General features: G+C 44.6%; 1 protein-coding gene across 11 annotated transcripts in view; it reads right to left on the bottom strand.

The window, feature by feature from the left end:
* Positions 1–16,312, bottom strand: part of LNX1 (ligand of numb-protein X 1) — a 150,120-nt gene that overhangs the window by 68,757 nt on the left and 65,051 nt on the right. For 2 of the 11 annotated variants that reach the window (XM_080589281.1, XM_080589283.1), the window contains exons 2-3: positions 10,724–10,866; positions 514–666 (exon numbers count right to left, since the gene is read on the bottom strand). The exons of 2 other annotated variants lie outside the window; for them this stretch is intronic. The gene's annotated coding sequence lies outside the window, so the exon portion shown is untranslated. Of the gene's footprint in view, positions 1–513; positions 667–3,148; positions 3,811–10,723; positions 11,227–16,312 lie in introns of those variants that run through there. 7 more of the 11 variants (XM_080589284.1, XM_080589282.1, XM_080589280.1 and 4 more) reach the window with 6 other exon arrangements.

The raw sequence follows: 16,312 nt of genomic DNA, 5'->3' as shown, positions 1-16,312 counted from the left end.
TGTCAGTGTCGACACCATGGGCAGCCTCAGCAGGGTGAGGACATCACCTCAGCTTACAGACAGAGAAATGTATGCAGAGAGTGTGTGGGTGATTGGCAGCAGGAGCTTTTAGAGGTGTTGGTGCTGTGCCCAAGAAGACGATATCAGCATTTATTGCTTCACTGTCGTGACAGAGGTTTTCAGCGACTCAAATCCCTGTTTTCTTCCCATCAGGGCAACTCCCAGTGACCACAGTGAAAGCCAACATTGTGGTCACACACCTTTTAAAAACTTACCCAACACACTGTGCCAGGTTGAAGGAGTTTGCATCTTACGGGTCTTCAGCACTCAGGAATTTACAGCCACAAGAAGTGTTTAGGAGAACAGCAAAAGAAACACAGACAAAAAGCATGGGCAGTAAATGCAGAGAGTGAGAACAGAGAATGCCTTTCATCCACTTGTGCTGACAAGCCTGAAGTTGTCCCATTCCCATGAGGCAGGTATAAGCAAGCTAAGGCTTAAATCTGGACTTACCCTCAGAGCACCAGGGCAGCGAGAAGCAGGCTCCTGAGCTGCACCAGCTCCATCAGCCGCCCCGTCAAACATTAACCCAGCAGCCGGGGGGGCTGCACGGGGAAGTAGCATGGTACAAGGAGGAAGAAGCTTCTGCGAGATGAGTAAGCAGGGCTGAAAGAGAAAGAACGGAGTGATGAAAGGCAGCGAGGAAGCAGCTAGCACAGGGAGGGATAAACAGGCACCTAAAGGCCAGAGAAACACTAACACAGAGCCTGCAAGGGCAGCAACTGGCTCGTATCTGGAATGGTGGAAGATGAGGCAGTGAGCAGGCATCGCTACAAAACAGAGCTAAGATGCAAAACAGGTAGGGGGTTTAGCTCCAGTAGCTCAAGCAACGTGGCTTGGGGATAGCAAAATCCTCTGAGTCAAGCGAAAGGGCAGCCAGTGTGGGAAGGGAATATGAATGGCACAGCAACATCGCCAAATATTAGGGTGTTTATTCTTTTAATATGTGTGTGTAATTAAGTGACGCATATTAATGCTCCTGCTCTATTTTTGTACTGTCTGCACATGCACAAATACTATATCCACTGATTAAAAGAGGTTTCCTTTTCGTGCCCTGTCTCCCTCACATCATGCTGTAGGAGGCAGAGGTATTACTGACAGCTGCCGTACTCTCATGAGCTGGACCGTGACAACAAAGTTATCCTGCTGTTCTTACCCCAGCATGGGGTGTTATCTCCTACAGGAGAGTAACAGGCTGTCAGCACGACACTGTATGGCCAGATGGGCTGCTCTGCAGGCTGATAAGGAAACCACTCCAAAGGTGCAAGCACCTCATTTTCTTAATACTCAGCCCATTTTGCTGAGATTCCTGAGGTGGACTTCTTGCTTCTTAATGATGAAAAGGAGCCACATAACACTGCACTTTTCCCCATAATAGAGTTAACTCCTTAATGACGCCTCAGCCCAGCTGTTAGTGGCTGAGCCCAGGCAGGTCAGAAGCTGTGGGGCTTGTCCCCATCTAGTGGCTCACCTACACTGGGGATCAGAGCCAGGAGGGACCTGAGATCCTCCTTTGCCCTCCAGCAAAAGTTCAGAGCTCCCAGGTTACGCAGGATTAGCTGCGGCAACATGCCAGAGAGCCTAGCCCTTGCTACTCATATGAGAATCCAGGCTGCAAAATCACTGCGCCTATTTCTCATTCAGGGTTTTATAACAAGGCGGCAGGTTGGATGCTCATGTAAAACTACCTGCCTTTAGTTAGAGAAATTTTAATGCTGTTGTAATTCATTATCTTTCATCAAACCACCTTCTTGCTAGCAGGCCTCCCAGTTACTGTGTTTTGTGCCACCAATTGCGTTTCCTCAACTGAAGAGTTTTATAGGTTACACTGACTTCACTGTGGAAGGTAGTACTTATTTTGGAGGCCATCGGGGAGCCTTTTTGTTTCAAAATAGTAGATAAACATTGTGGAAAACATCAAACAGTGGTCCATCCTTCAGTAATATGTATTACACAGTATTTTCCATGCAAACAGACAGTAACTCACATTCCAAAGGTCTGGATAGAGAATCTCATATAACAATTTGCACTATCATTGGCATAGCTGCAGTTAAGACCAATGGGGTGAATCAGCCTGCCTGGATTTGTAACTTTGTTCCTAGAAAAGTTACTGTAATAATACATGTATTATTATCTTCCTCTTTTTCCCCCTCTCTCCCTTGTTTTTAAATCTCTTTTACCTATAGAAAAGTCACAACATTTTCTCCCTGCCTGATGTGTAATGAATAGCAAACCATCTCCAGCGAAGATTTGTTATGGGCAGAGGTGAGATGCATACCTCCAGGTAAAAAGTCAGTAGCTGGAGATGAGTCAGAGATCTGGTACTGATTTACCAGGTAAGAATTTGAGATTATAGGAAAGACTGTTAGAGATGGCTCTTAGAGGAAAATAATTGTAATTGTTCGGCACATCAGCACAGACTGTCTCTGAGACAACCAACAGGAACTCCAAAACCTCTCCTCTTACACAGTTGATTTTTCAAAGTTATTATTAGTCAAAAAGTCCTTCTCAGAGATTATAACCATCAAAGCACTTTGCAAAGCTTTCAGCGATGAAAGTCATTTCAAACTGAATACAAAAATCCAAGGGCACAGTGCAGTAGGTGAATAACCACCACTTTTTAAGTTGTAGCTCAAGCTGTGAAATCTAACAGGAATGTCATACTGTGCCTGCATGCACAATAACTTCAAAAACCAGAACCAGATTGTTTGAAAAGACAGTTTTCTCTGTGGCTCATGCTGGAATTTACAGAATAAACCAATGTTGGAAAAAGTTTTTTTTTTTTTTTTTTTTTTTGTGGAATTACGAATCTGAAACTTCTCTTCGGAATGTATGGAAATATATTCTGCCTTTTTGTCTCTCTGTCTCTCGCACGCCCACACAAACCTGAGTTGCTCTTTCTGGCAATTTCACAGATACAAAACTTTACTCAGCATGTTGAAATGAAAAATTTCAGCCCAGAAGTAACTTAAGAATATTAGGAACAGCTGGACAAGGATTGAGTAAAAGGAAGGTTTGAGTAAGGCAGCGTGTGTCAGCAGGTTATCCTTCCCAAACTACAAGGAACGCATCCTATGAATGAGCTTACCTTGGTAGTACTTCAGAGAAGACTCGTTGCTAGCATGTCTCAGGTAGTTGTGTGTTGGTGGAGGCAATAATTTCAGTTCCTTGCTTGTTTTGAAGTTTGGTAAACCCAGGCTGGGACCAACTCTTTATGCTACAAGCTCAGGCTCCACGTACAAAGGGGAGCTGTAGCAGAACTGACGGGCTGTGGGTAACTGCCTCTCGGGCACACACGTTCTGCCTACCCAAAGGAAGTCGAAGCAAGACTATGCGAGCAATTATGATTGACTCCTAAAGTGCTTCCTAAACATGTGCTCATCCTAATTGACATAATAAATGCCATCGGCATTTCACATCCTAAATTATAAAATTGTACTGCTAGTTATGTAACAAAAGGTGCATTACCGCTCTGATTTGGCTGATTGCTCCAGCTGGCTTTGGCAAGATAGTTTTACAAATACCACAAGCTTGCTTTCAGGCATTTGACCTAACGATAAAACTGTACCTGTGTGGCTGAATAACCACGTGCCCCAGCTGTCTTTGGAGGTGCTGGTAGCAAGGAGTTGGTACAACGATCCATGCGAACTGTGCAAGGGTGCTCATCCCTGGTTCCTGCCCCAGATGTGTCTCTGTGATGGGGGACACCCACCTGCCCATGCTCCTCCTCTGCTTCAGGTCAAGGAAATGTGGGTCTGCAGACCACTCCTGAGCTATGGGGTGCTCCAGCAAAGTGCTCCTCAAGCCAGACAGCCCAGCCCCTGGTGTGTATGGACCCACACGGGATATATCATGACAATTAGACATAACACCTTGCAATCACAAAATACAGTGCAAAATTTGGAATAAAATGCATTACCTTTGTACCTCTGCACCTTCTGTGTGAATTTGGTGTTAACTCCATGATGTTAACTGCTGTTAATCCCATGGACAATTATATTGCTACTACCGTGGTTCCTAAAGAAATAGGGAGGTTCTGCACTTGTTCTCTCTCTCTCTCTCTTTGAGTCTGCTTGTTCAGTCTCGCTCTTTTGCTCCCCAATATCTTTTGGATCTATTTTTCAGGTTCAGCCAGATCTGACAGAATGGCAGAAGCCTGCCTACACATTATCACCATTCAAATTATCACCATTGCCTTGAGAATAGTTGTCTGGGTAGGACAGAGAAAAGAAGCAATGTTCCCACAAAAAAAAAAGGCTGTAGAACGAACACAAATCATACTGGATACCAGAGTATGACAAGAAGGACAACGGAATTTTGCATACCCAGCCCTCAAGAAAAACTAATGTTGGAGTTACATCATATTAGACAAAGCCACAGGGGAACAGTGGTCACTAATTCATTTGCCCACAGAACCCCTGATATGCAATCCCAAAACCTCATTCTTTCTCCCTTCCCCTGTTTGACCTTTCATGCTTTACCACGCATGACAGCCCAGGCACTCTGAAGGCCCATACCTCTAATAGAGGTATCTACCTAAACAAAAAAACTTTCTTTCTAGGTATGTCTTTTTTTTTATGGCTTTCTAATCAGCTAATGAACTTTTTTGCAACATTCCTAAGGCCAACTATACCCAGCCTCTTCAAGAAGAGCAAGATGCCACCTCCTGCACTACATGCCCTTCCTTTTATACTCCAGGCTGGCCCAGCTGAAAGAGCACAGGAAACCTCCCTGTGACCTGGTCTGTCAGGGGGAAAAGGACCCTCAACTCTACTGCAAGCTGCTGCTCATGTGTAAGGGCTAAGGGGTAAGGGGCTATGGGGTAAGAGGCAGGGGCAATGGGGGAAAGGGTGTGATTGTGCTTGGGGTGGGTGGAAGGCATGGCTGGAGGCTGGTACCCTGGTTGCCAGCAGTGCCCATTTAGTCTCAGAGAAGTCCTGCTTGTCCTGGTTAAAGTGTTTTACTTCCCATGCTTTGAAAATAATGGGTGTTTAGACAGCAAGTAAGCAATCTCATTGACTTCCCCATCTGTGGGATGAAGAGCGGTTATAAAATAAATAAATAAATAAATAAAGGCAAACACAGCACCTTCTAAAAGGCTTTAAAGTAGTTTTTCTCTCTTTCGTGGCACAAAATCCATTGCGTTTTTGCTGTATGATTATTTCTGTCGGTAACAATGAAGAATGACCTGTCCAACTCACTCATGGCTTTGTGATATGAGAGTAACTCAGCCAACACAAACTTATCACACAGCAAAATGCATGGAAAAGTGAAAGTCTTAACTTAATACAGCTTCATAATAAGCCTTAATCTCTCCTCTCATTCCTCTCCTGGCATGGTGGGGCACAATCCTGCTGCACAGCGGGGGGTGAGGCAGGGAGGTGAGGCAGGCAGATGGGCTCATGGGGGAGAGCAATGGGAAAGGGGACATTTACCTATATTGATGCTCATTAACTTCAAGCACACTTAAGGGAGGGTGCTAACTGGGATGAACATGTCTCTGTGTGCCAGAGAGAGCGACTCCTATGTTATGCTTGAAATGGGGTGGAATAAATCCAGGCCAGTGTCCCCTGGGTCTCTGTATGTTCCCTGTAGCCTGCAGAGACATGTTCTGCCACTGTATCTACTAATTGAACCACTCTCAGCAGTTCAGGCATGTGCAAAATGCTCAGGCCTGTGCAGATAAGTAATTCAGAAGCCCAAGTTTCCACCTCATGGCAAACATGGAGCAAAACTGCCTCCAAAAGTCAGCCCCATCTCCAAATCATCCAGCAAGTTTGCAAGGGAGGGCATCCCCAGCCGAGGATACCCAGCCCTTCCTCCCACAGCCACAGTGCCTGCCACCCTCAGACTAAGAGCGTCTTCTCGCGTGTGACCATGAGATAACATTTAATAACTACAAAGTGCTGAACAGATGATGGATAACCCTGCTAATAACGTATAATAAAGCAAGTGCTGCTTTAATTACCCTGTGCCTTTAGAGCTGCTCCTCTGATCCAGGAGTCCCTTAATGCTTTACAAACTACTTAATGAGTTCTCACAACACCCTGTGGGAACCTTTTTTTAGGATCAGCCCATAGCACGGCTGGGTGAGCAGGGAAGGGGCAGCTGGCTGCTCCCAGGTTGCAGGGCTGGGCTCCCGTGGTAATACCCAGCCTCTGGCACGTCTTCATGTAGTGATGTGGCCACAGGGATGCTCTTAGATGTGATCTAAGGGAAATCCCTCAGATTTGTCATTGGACTGCATCTTCTACTTTATGAACAGGCACCTGTAAGGATTTAATCGTCTGTGTTGTAGTTCTACTTATGTTGCCTCTAACTATAGTACTTATATCTATAATTTAAGATACAAACCTGTAAATGTGAAAATGTCTATAACATAAATTATATCTGTATCTCTTTTTTTTTTTCATCCTTCCACCACTTGAATCCACCAAAAAAAAAAAAAAAACCACAAACAAACAAACTAAAAACCTGTTGACTACCCAAGTAGGGTAGTCAACAAGTGGATGTCAACAACTTAGGAAAGTGACATGGCCCAGAGATAGCCCCTTAAATAATGGGCAGACGCAAAATATGCAGCTGGAAACAGAAATTTCAAGGGGAAGAAGTTCAGATGAGGTTGCAAGTGCTGCAATGCACAGTGCTGAATTTTGCATTTAAGAGTAATGCACTGCTTGAAATAGGTAAATGTATTGCATGATGAAAAGGCTGAGCCCAGCAGCCCAGCTACTGAGGTTTATCTGTTCTCTTGTCCTAACGCTGGTAGATTTTTGGGTCTTGAACAAATAGCTTACTGTCTTTCACTCATTTATCTCTCTTATTAAGTGGTGCTGACAGTGCCCATGCAGATGGAGCCTGCTACCCCTTTGGGAGCAAGCTGTGCATTGAGGCATATAACTGGCTCCCACATGGGAAGGACTGGGGAAACACGAGGTATCTGGGCAGGGGGAGAAGCTCTCCAGCTAGGGTTGTGAAACAGTTGCTGTTCCAGGGCAATTTTTGGCATGAAGGAGGATAATGACTAAGATCCCTGTCCAACACATGTCTCAGCAAATAAATTCTGTTTGTTACAAGTGACTGGGCTCTCAGCTACCAAAACATGTCCTCCAGAGCCTGGTTCTGCCTCCTGTGCCCAGTGCTGGGAAACAACATCCCTGAGCACAGCACTACTCACCGGGCTTGATTCATCACTGTTTTAATTGGGCTTCGTGGGAACTCCGCCATAAAGTCCACTGCTAATTAACATGCGTGTGCTGCTGATGGCATCGTAACATTCTCTTTAAAATGAAGAGGCTTGTGAAGTTTTGTCAGCCAGGACATGAGAGTGACACCAGCCGGGGGATGATAGCTAAGTCTGCAGCTGAATTAAGATCTGCTTCCAGAACCAGTCTGGTGGGTGTGGAGACTATTTGTGTGCTGATTACTGCCCTGATGAGAACCCAATTAGGAATTACATGCTCAGAGTGTCCTGCTTCCTGCTGGTGCGTGCCACGCGCTCAGATGTGATCTGCTGCATGCACGCAGGCAAGGTTTTTTTTGGTTATTATTTCAAATTCCTTCTACAAGTCATAGCTATTTCAGTGCCTCAGACCCTTTTTTTTTTTGCCTGCATGTAAACTATGTTATTTCCTAAATAGCAGTAGTATGATTAGCTGACTCCTCAGACTGAAGCTATGAAAAGCCAAAGCTATGCTACAAGTTGCTTTCCAGCACTAAGCTCTGCTTGCGAAATCCTGTGTCGACTGGTACTGCTCGATATATAGCACAAAGAGCTACAAGCACAAACCATCTCTGAAGGAGAACAGCAAATAAAACAGCAACATCACCCACATTTTTTAAAATCAGTGTCTCAATGGTACCTATACCATGTATCTGTAGGAAAGGAAAGCAAAAAGTGAACGAGAATAACATCCAAAATCAGATCAAAATTTACCTGTATTCTGAAAAGCCACTTTCTGAAAAGATTTATCAGTCCAGGCAGAGAAGTAGCTGCCATCCCTTAGTAAGAAATTGCTGACACATGCAAAACATCATTTTAAGACTCCTTGTTTTAAGAAGGATGCTGAAGGTAAGTTAAAGTAAAACCCAAGGGCCAAGGAGAGTGCTGCCAGGGGCTGCCAGGCAGCTAGGAAGTTTCAGGGCTCATTGATTTCCTTGTCAAGGGCTAATTGATGTTTATTCAGAGGGACAGCAATAGCATGCAGTCAGAGGCAGTTGCACCTGACCGGAGCTGCCTACTAACTGTTCCCTGAACTTTACCAAAGGTGAAAGTTTCTGCTTCTATGTTCAGTTCCCTCGAGTCATATGATTCCTGTAATGACCTTTTTAAAGACTCGGCTTGAGACTTTGGGGAAAGCCTGGGGAAAATCAGCTGCATCTTTGCACATCCCAGTTTCTAAGAGCAAAAATTTCAGTGGAAGAGGGGGACATGCATCCCAGACAAGTGCAAAGCCAGGCAGTCTTGCATGATGCCAGAATCTGGCCATTTTAACCAGAGAGGGGACTCCTTAAATCCCCAAAAAGCTTTGGCCACAAGAAACAGTCCATCAAAATCAGCTGCAGCCCTTCCTCTGCCTCTGTAAGTCAGGCAGGCCAGGCTGCAGAGGCAGGAGCAACAGCTCCAGAAATACCTGGCAGCAGCCCTACAGCAGCCAGCTTGGAGGAGACCCTTCACATCTGGAAAACCTTCAGTAATTTACCTTCCTGCTGGAAATAATGTTGCCTGATTTCCTGGTTTGCAGCGAAATGAGGCTAATCTGTCATCTCATCCTGTGAGCAAGATTTATTTGCATTTGCAAAAGAAAAGTTTTTCTGGGGGAAGATGCCAGCCCCTTCAAACCTCTTCCAGAAGACAATTCAATTCTGATAGACAATCACAACCCGGAGCCAGGGACATTCTTCTTTCCAAGTCTGTGCTACAATGAAGGCCTGATGCAGCTAACGCTCAAACACATGGGCTTGGAACATCCTTCCAAAAAACAACTCGTGAGAGGTGGGGAGGACACTTGTACAGGACCACAGACAAATAAAAGACATTAGCAGCGGGAGGAAGACTATTTTCAGGTGGCAAGAAAGAGATAATAAAGAGACAAGTTTCTCCAGATTGATTCAATTTATATTTTTGGAAAATATACATGGCCTCTGAGGTTTAGGGTGGAAGAGCATAAAATAGTAAATTAGTAACAGATTGCTTTCTTAAGAGGAGTTTTCAGTGTCAGGAAAGTGGATTAGAGTACTGAGGATACCACTCCTTGCAAGGCAACAATTTTTCCAAATGCCTGATGGTGAATCCTAGCTTTTTTTTTTTTTTCCTTTTTTTTTAAATCAGTGTCAGTTAAAGAAAAAAAAAAAAAGCCCTTTGTTTTTCTAACAACAGAAGGTAATAGGCAGTGCTGCTTTGATAAAGTGGTAGAGCTGCCTTGATGTGTTCTGCTTGAACTTGAATGAGCAAACAAAAAGCCCTTTGGAGAGCGGGATGAACAGGGATTTTGTGCTCTGCTCTATTTCTATAGGAGACTGGGGGAAAACAGCCACATCGTGTGGTTCCCAGTACAGTCACCTAAGGTATTTCTGCCTTTCCTGCAGGTGAAGGAACCCTTTCCTAGTGTTGGGCATTTGGGGAAAGCATGAATTATCAGTCTATTTTGCCCATCATAAAGGCATCATAAAGTCTGTCTTTCCTGGTTTTTCATTTTCCTTGATAAACATCAAAGCACCCATGCACCTGATGCAAGCAGTCCATCTCTATTCATTAAAAACACCTCAAAATGTGCTTAGCTCTAAACGTTTGAATGAGTCCTACTGATTTATGCACTCAGTCTAGTCTGCCAATTACTTCAAGTATATTCTTCAGGGTGCGAGGACGTCCATGTATCCTCAGGGCAGCCCTGGACTCTTTGTTGGCATGTCTGTGCATGCATTATGCTTTCACAGAAATGATCAGGTTCATCCGTAGAAAGGAAACTTGTCAGAAATTACATATATTCACACATATATACAGTTTTTCAACCACTGCATATATCAGTACAGCAAGACAACTTGAGCTAAGAACTGATTATAAGTTTAAATAAGTGAAGAAGAACATAAGCTAAAGATACTAAGCTAAATTTAGCCTTGGTTTGCCTCCCATGGCTTCAACGAGACTTCTTGGAGTTTAACCTGGGGGAGAAATGGATTTCCAGAGGCTGTATAAAACACTGGGGTAAAGCTTCTGCAATGCAAACAGCACCTCTCCACGGGTAATCAGTTAGATTTTAACATATTTTCCTGAAGACACAGCTGCTTAGCAAAAGGAAGACAGAAAACCAAACACATCTAGCTAAGAAAGAGGTAATGAATTAGGCATGGCGATCTAGCGCACCAGTAAGCAGCATCCTAACACCAGCTACCAAGAAATGCAGCAACATACAGGCAAGATAATTTCATCCCTGCGTTACGTTATGGGCACAGTGAATCACTGATGGCAGAGGCAATAAAACGTGTCTCTGCCTTGCTGTGTGGCACTTCCCAGTATGCAGGCTGAGAAGCAGACCCACTCCCCGCTGCCCAAAGGGGGCTGCTTGGTTTGCCTGAGAATGTCCTTGCACGTTTGCTCCCCTGGAGCAACCGGTAGGCTGAAAGAGAGAACAGCACAGAAAGCAATGCAAGTCTTTAAACTCACGGGTCTGGCTGGGCTGCTGGCAGAGTCCCGCTGGTGCTGGGTCACGGGGCTGTGGCAGGGGTGGCAGGGCAGCGGTGCCGCATCCCGCTCAGCCTGCTCCCTGCAGGAGGAGAGCGGCGGCCGGCCGTGTCTCACGGGGAAGCCTGTGGCATCACAGGAGGCAACAAGAAAAGCTGAATTGCATAAACCTGAGCAATTCAAGGTTTAGAGAACCACACCCTCCCAATTATTTCTCCTGGAGGCAAGATAAGCATGTGCAGGCTGCTCAGAGAACAATGTAATTTGAAGCTTTTGCTTTTCTTTCCGGCATATACCAAAGTCCATTTTCAGTTTGGCTTTGCCTTGAGTTTCTTTTCTTCCTGCAGCCATACAATCAACTCGGTTCACATTTAATAGAGCCCAGTGATCTGTCTTAAAAGTTGCTTCAAGTCAAAAGATTCATTTTGGCTTTCCCCTTGGAGCAGGAAGAGCTCTAACCCAGGGCCCACCCTCATGCTTTGCAAGCTGGATCTTCACCTTGCTCCTGCACATTTGGAGTCAGTGATGAAGCAGTGAACCATGTGAGAGCAGTTTGTAAACTAGGGAATCAGCTGCTGGAAATACAAGCTCTGCTAAGTTTCTGAACACTGGGAAAAAAAGACTATCTTAAGACTATCTTAAAGCCTCTTAAAGTCTGATTTTCAAGGGAAAAACTACCTAAGGAAGGGATAAGATGGTGGTGTACAGATACCTGGTTATGAGCAACTGAGTATGAATGTTACTTATGATGGTAGTGGGATCAAAAATGCAATATTTCCAGTGGATGAAAAGAAGCACTGATCTCCCAGCTACATGAATCACTGATAAATGCAATGACTTCAGCCATCGTAAGCATTTTCCCCTAAGAAAGGAAGTGTTACTCAGGAAGCAAGGCACCTTTGGAGATGGACTTGCAGGAGGCAACCACAGTGTGTGCTGAAAAGACAGAAGGAAATCCCTAGCCTCTGATATAAACATCTATGGCTACCGGGTCTTGGCCTCCAATTCATTCTATGCAAGTTTGTTTCCCTTCAAACATTTTAAAAGCATGCTTGCTACTTGTGATTATAAAATCCCTTGTTAAATATTTATTTTAAGAAATCATCAAGGGAACTGTCAAGTCCTACCAGCGAGCATGACAGTCATGCTCTTAGCCTGACGAACGCTTACTTGCAGTCACGTTTGCCTTTCCTGCCCAGCACAGCACCTCTGCACGAGGCTGCTCGAGGAGACATGGGATGGGTCCCTGCAGAGCCAGCCCAGTGGTGCTCAGTCCAGGTTTGGGCAGCAGCACGGAGCTGGAGCTGGGGCACTGTGTAGAAGTGCTGCTGCTCCTGCCCTGTGATGGGTGCAACGCGAAGTGACATTGCCCACATGGGGCCAGATGCCCACAGCAGTCACAAGGCCAGGTACCCAAGCCCCATGTGTCAGCCGCCTGCAAGAGTGAACTATGCACATGCAACCTACTGTTAAAAAATATCCTGAAGCTACAGAAGCTTAAACATTAGCAAATCCATCCCCACAGAGCAAGGCATGTGTTTAAATCCTTCCTCACGTGGGAGGTCTCTTCTAGGCTGATCGCCTTGATCAGAAGGCCCAGCGCCTTGCTGTCACAGGTTGACCACATCAGACACTCTCAGTTTCAGACTTCATTTCCATTTTAGAAACTAGCCAAATTTTCACCCCCTCCCACTGCTGGGAGGCTTTGCTAAGTTTCCAGACCAAGGGCCAGCTCAAACTCATTTGTTCTCATGCCAGAGTTGCTGGATTGCTTAAATGGTCTTTCCCATCTCTCAACATGCTCTCCTATTTTCTTTCCCATACTCTCTAAGCTTCTGGTTCAAATAAAGGCTCTCCCCTGCTCCCCCATACAGCCCTTTTGGGCACCCATTCCTCTCCAAAGTCATTACTCTAGAAGATGGCATTAATGCTTCCTACCACATACCAGGCAAGTTGTTTCCCCAGGAGGTGACTTATGTGTTGGCTCTGAACCAAAGCGCTAGTGAGCTGCACCTTTGGGTGGAAGGTCCTCTGATGAATATGCCTTTCAGCCTCTGGGAAGGATCTCCTCTCAGCTACAGGTGGTTTACTACATAATGTAAAGATTCTCTCCTTTGCCTGTAGCTGGCTAAATGCTCTGTTACAGCTTCTTCATCAACAACATAAAAAATTGGGAGTATTTCCTGATATGATTCATTCTTTTGCATCAAAATAAGAGCAGTGTCTGGCAGATCTGGCCAACATTGTAAATTTCTTATTCCCTGGTACAGCTTCATACACTGCAGATGAAAAAGAGGCAAACATTTTTCTTTGTGGTATTTTAAAACAAATCTGAGCAGCTTGTCTTAACCCATGCAAAAATGGGCGTAAGGACAGGCCTTTCCAGTTGCAGATATTCCGTACTACACTGCTGCTGAAATTATTTCCAGGAGAACAACATGCCATAAACTCTATTGTATTAGGCTTACTCATTTATTTACTTCAGCTGAGTGATTTCAGTGTACACTGCAGTACGTGTTGTGCAAGCGTGCATTGGAAAATTGTCATAATCAAATGTTAGATGATAATATTGTAATGGATACCTTCTGTGTCAGGCTCTGAAAAGATCCCCTGTTTCCTTCACACGTGCTGCCTTCCACGGACATCACCCTCTGAAGCGCCATGATACTGGAGCACATAGCAGATGCTGCTGACCCCTCTTCTAGCCCCTGCTCTGGGCCAGCCAGTGGATGGCTTGCAAACAGGATATAAAAGGCCAGTCTCCAGTGCACCTTCCTTCCCTGTTCCTACAGATCTGGCACAGGGCTGAGCTGCGTTTGTCTTTTTTAAGTGCACAAGGAATCCCCAGTGCCGTTGAACATCTCTGTGGTGTCCCCACAATGGCAAAACACGACCTCCATGGATGGACGGTGGCATGGGGACCAGGAGGATGTCATGCGACAGGGCATCAGGAGTTCAGGGCGGTAGGGACAGACTAGTCAGGAGGAAACGGGGTCCCTTGGGCTGAAGCTGGCCTCCCTACAGTACATGATGGCAGGTCACATCCACATCTGACATGGGCACATGTAGTGGCATCTGATCCAGTGTGCTCACATGGGATTGCACCAAATCTATGCCTTGGTGTGTAGAGGCATACCAGAGGACAGGAACCATCCACAGGGGCAAAAAATCAGGTTTAGAAATGACTCCAGAATGAAGGCCAGTGTTTCCATGTCCAGTCTTGTCCTCATTTCCTCTTTGTGGAAAATCAGCACTGTGAATTGGATCACAAAACATGAAGGGAAAGATTGCCAAGTGCTTGTACTATGGACTCTCTTGGGATTACTGAGTGCCATTGACAGTCTGCTTGGAAATGAGACTATGGACTCTGCAGTCATTAATCACTGATGTTAAGCTAGCAGTCCTCTACAGTGTGACAGTTTAAATTGGATGTTGACTTCCAAAGTTGACCTACATGGTGCAAATCACAGATGGCAAGGATCTTACACATTATATGTTACTCTGGGAAGTCATGGTTCACTTGTCATAGAAATCTACTGTCTCTTCTGTATCCTGCACCTTTAAATTTTATTGAAGACTCCTGGGAAGGAGAACATTAACATAATGAAGTAATTAAGACCGTAGGATTAAAATTATCTTTTGTCCTCAGTTAGTGAACGAGTAATAGCATCAGACTTAGAACTACTGTTTTCTGAAATGAACAGCTGTCCTAGGCTGAGAGAGCACAGAACTGAGCATGGCACGACTGGACAAAGCCCAGCCATACCAGCAGTTAAAATAATCCCATCAAAGAGCTCACATAGCATCCATCAGCATGGGCCATGATTGCGAAAGCCTGCAGACCCAGCTGTGTGATCTCAAGTGAAGCCCCCGGTCCTTCCACCTCCTTCAAAAAATCTGTGAAAACAAGAGCTGTACATACATAAGCAACACAAATGTTCAAGTGGCAAAATCACTCTGGCTGCTGTGAGGGGATACTATTACAGATAGCCGGGCTCTGTATGTTCTCCCCTGGGAGAAATTGCTGAAGTTAAAAGATTAATCTGGTCTCTCAGCACATTCATTAGTTAAATTGCAAAGCAAGCTCATTGCATAACCAATCCCGGGACAATTACATTTATCTTGTCAAAGTTCACGGCACGGGTGGACTGCTGACCTAGGTAGTGTGAATGCCTTCTGTGAGATGGAAGCACTCTGATCCATTAGAAACATCAGCCCCCAGTTTTCAGATTACCTGTGCTTTTTTTTCAGAAGAACGTGTTTGCATAGAGTACCTTCTGAAGGTTTCTCTACCACCAGACATGGAGGGAAGGACAAAGGAAAGCAACAGGTTCACTTTCTATGAGGGGGCAAACCGAGGCACAGAAGTTAAGTGACTTGCTCACATGGAATTACGAAAGAAGTCTCTGGCACAAAATTGCATCTCACCTATTCTCCCATACTTTGTTATAGACAACAAATGAATCATTTAAGATAAAGCATCTATACTAAAAGCATGTTCAGATACATAGCATGCACAGTCCATCCTTGCATTGACTTTCCCAGAAAGGTTTGTAGGAGCTGTTCCTAGAGTTCGAGTAGAACAGAGAAGGAGGTCATCTTGCCCACCTTCTTACATGTCACAGGCTGCCTGTCCCCTGCTCTGCACCTTGTATGGATCCCACTGCCTCAGGGTTAGCCCCATCAGGAGTCTTTCTAGAAGAGTGTGCCATCCTGGTTTGAAGACCAGAAAGATGGGGAGTCTGCTGGTCTCTTCAGTAGTTTGTTCTGAGAATTAATCCTTTGTGCTTGTAAAAACACATGGATAAGTTATTGCTAATTTGATGACACTGCTTCAGGTTGTCGTCATCAACCACACGTCAATCACACATCAATCACACATCAATCACATTTCCTAGCTGGCTGAAAGGTCTCTTCCCACCCAGTGTCTGCATCTGGTACCAGTACATGCATTACACTTGCTCTAATGACCCCATATATTTTTGCTTTTGATACACCAGTTCTCAGCTGCTTGACATATGCTTATGCAAGGATGCAAAATGGTTCATTTTGGAGCAAAATATTCAGAGATGTCAAGCTGAACACCTTTCAAGATCTGTTGTGCTTATACAGTTACTTTACTAACCAAACAGGTAATTTTACATTAAAAAAAAAGCAAGCCAAGTTTACCTGACAAGACCTGTATCCAATAAAAACATCATTGGCTGCCACTAATAATATTCCTGTTCTTTGTTACTTAAATTCCAATATCAGCTTGTCTATTATTTTCCTGGAAGTGAAGCTAGGCTAACTGCCCTGCTGTTATCGGAATTATCCTGTTTATTCCATTAGAATATCGGCAAAACATGAGCATGTTTTCAGTCTTAGCAGATTTCTCAAACACCCCCAAATTTATTAAAAATTAACATCAGTGGGTCAGACAATTCCTCAGAATTTTATTTTATTTTTTTTTAGGCTGCATGTCTGCAGATTATACAATGTCTACTGGTTCAAAGTTGTTATCCCGAAGTAGATTTATCTGACATTCTCTTAGTTTTCTCTTAATTGCTGATGGGCTGGAAAATAATTAAT

This window comes from Anser brachyrhynchus (assembly GCF_964034855.1).
Source record: "Anser brachyrhynchus genome assembly, chromosome: 4".
NCBI lineage: Eukaryota > Metazoa > Chordata > Aves > Anseriformes > Anatidae > Anser > Anser brachyrhynchus.
This window is presented reverse-complemented; position numbering and strand designations above follow the sequence as displayed.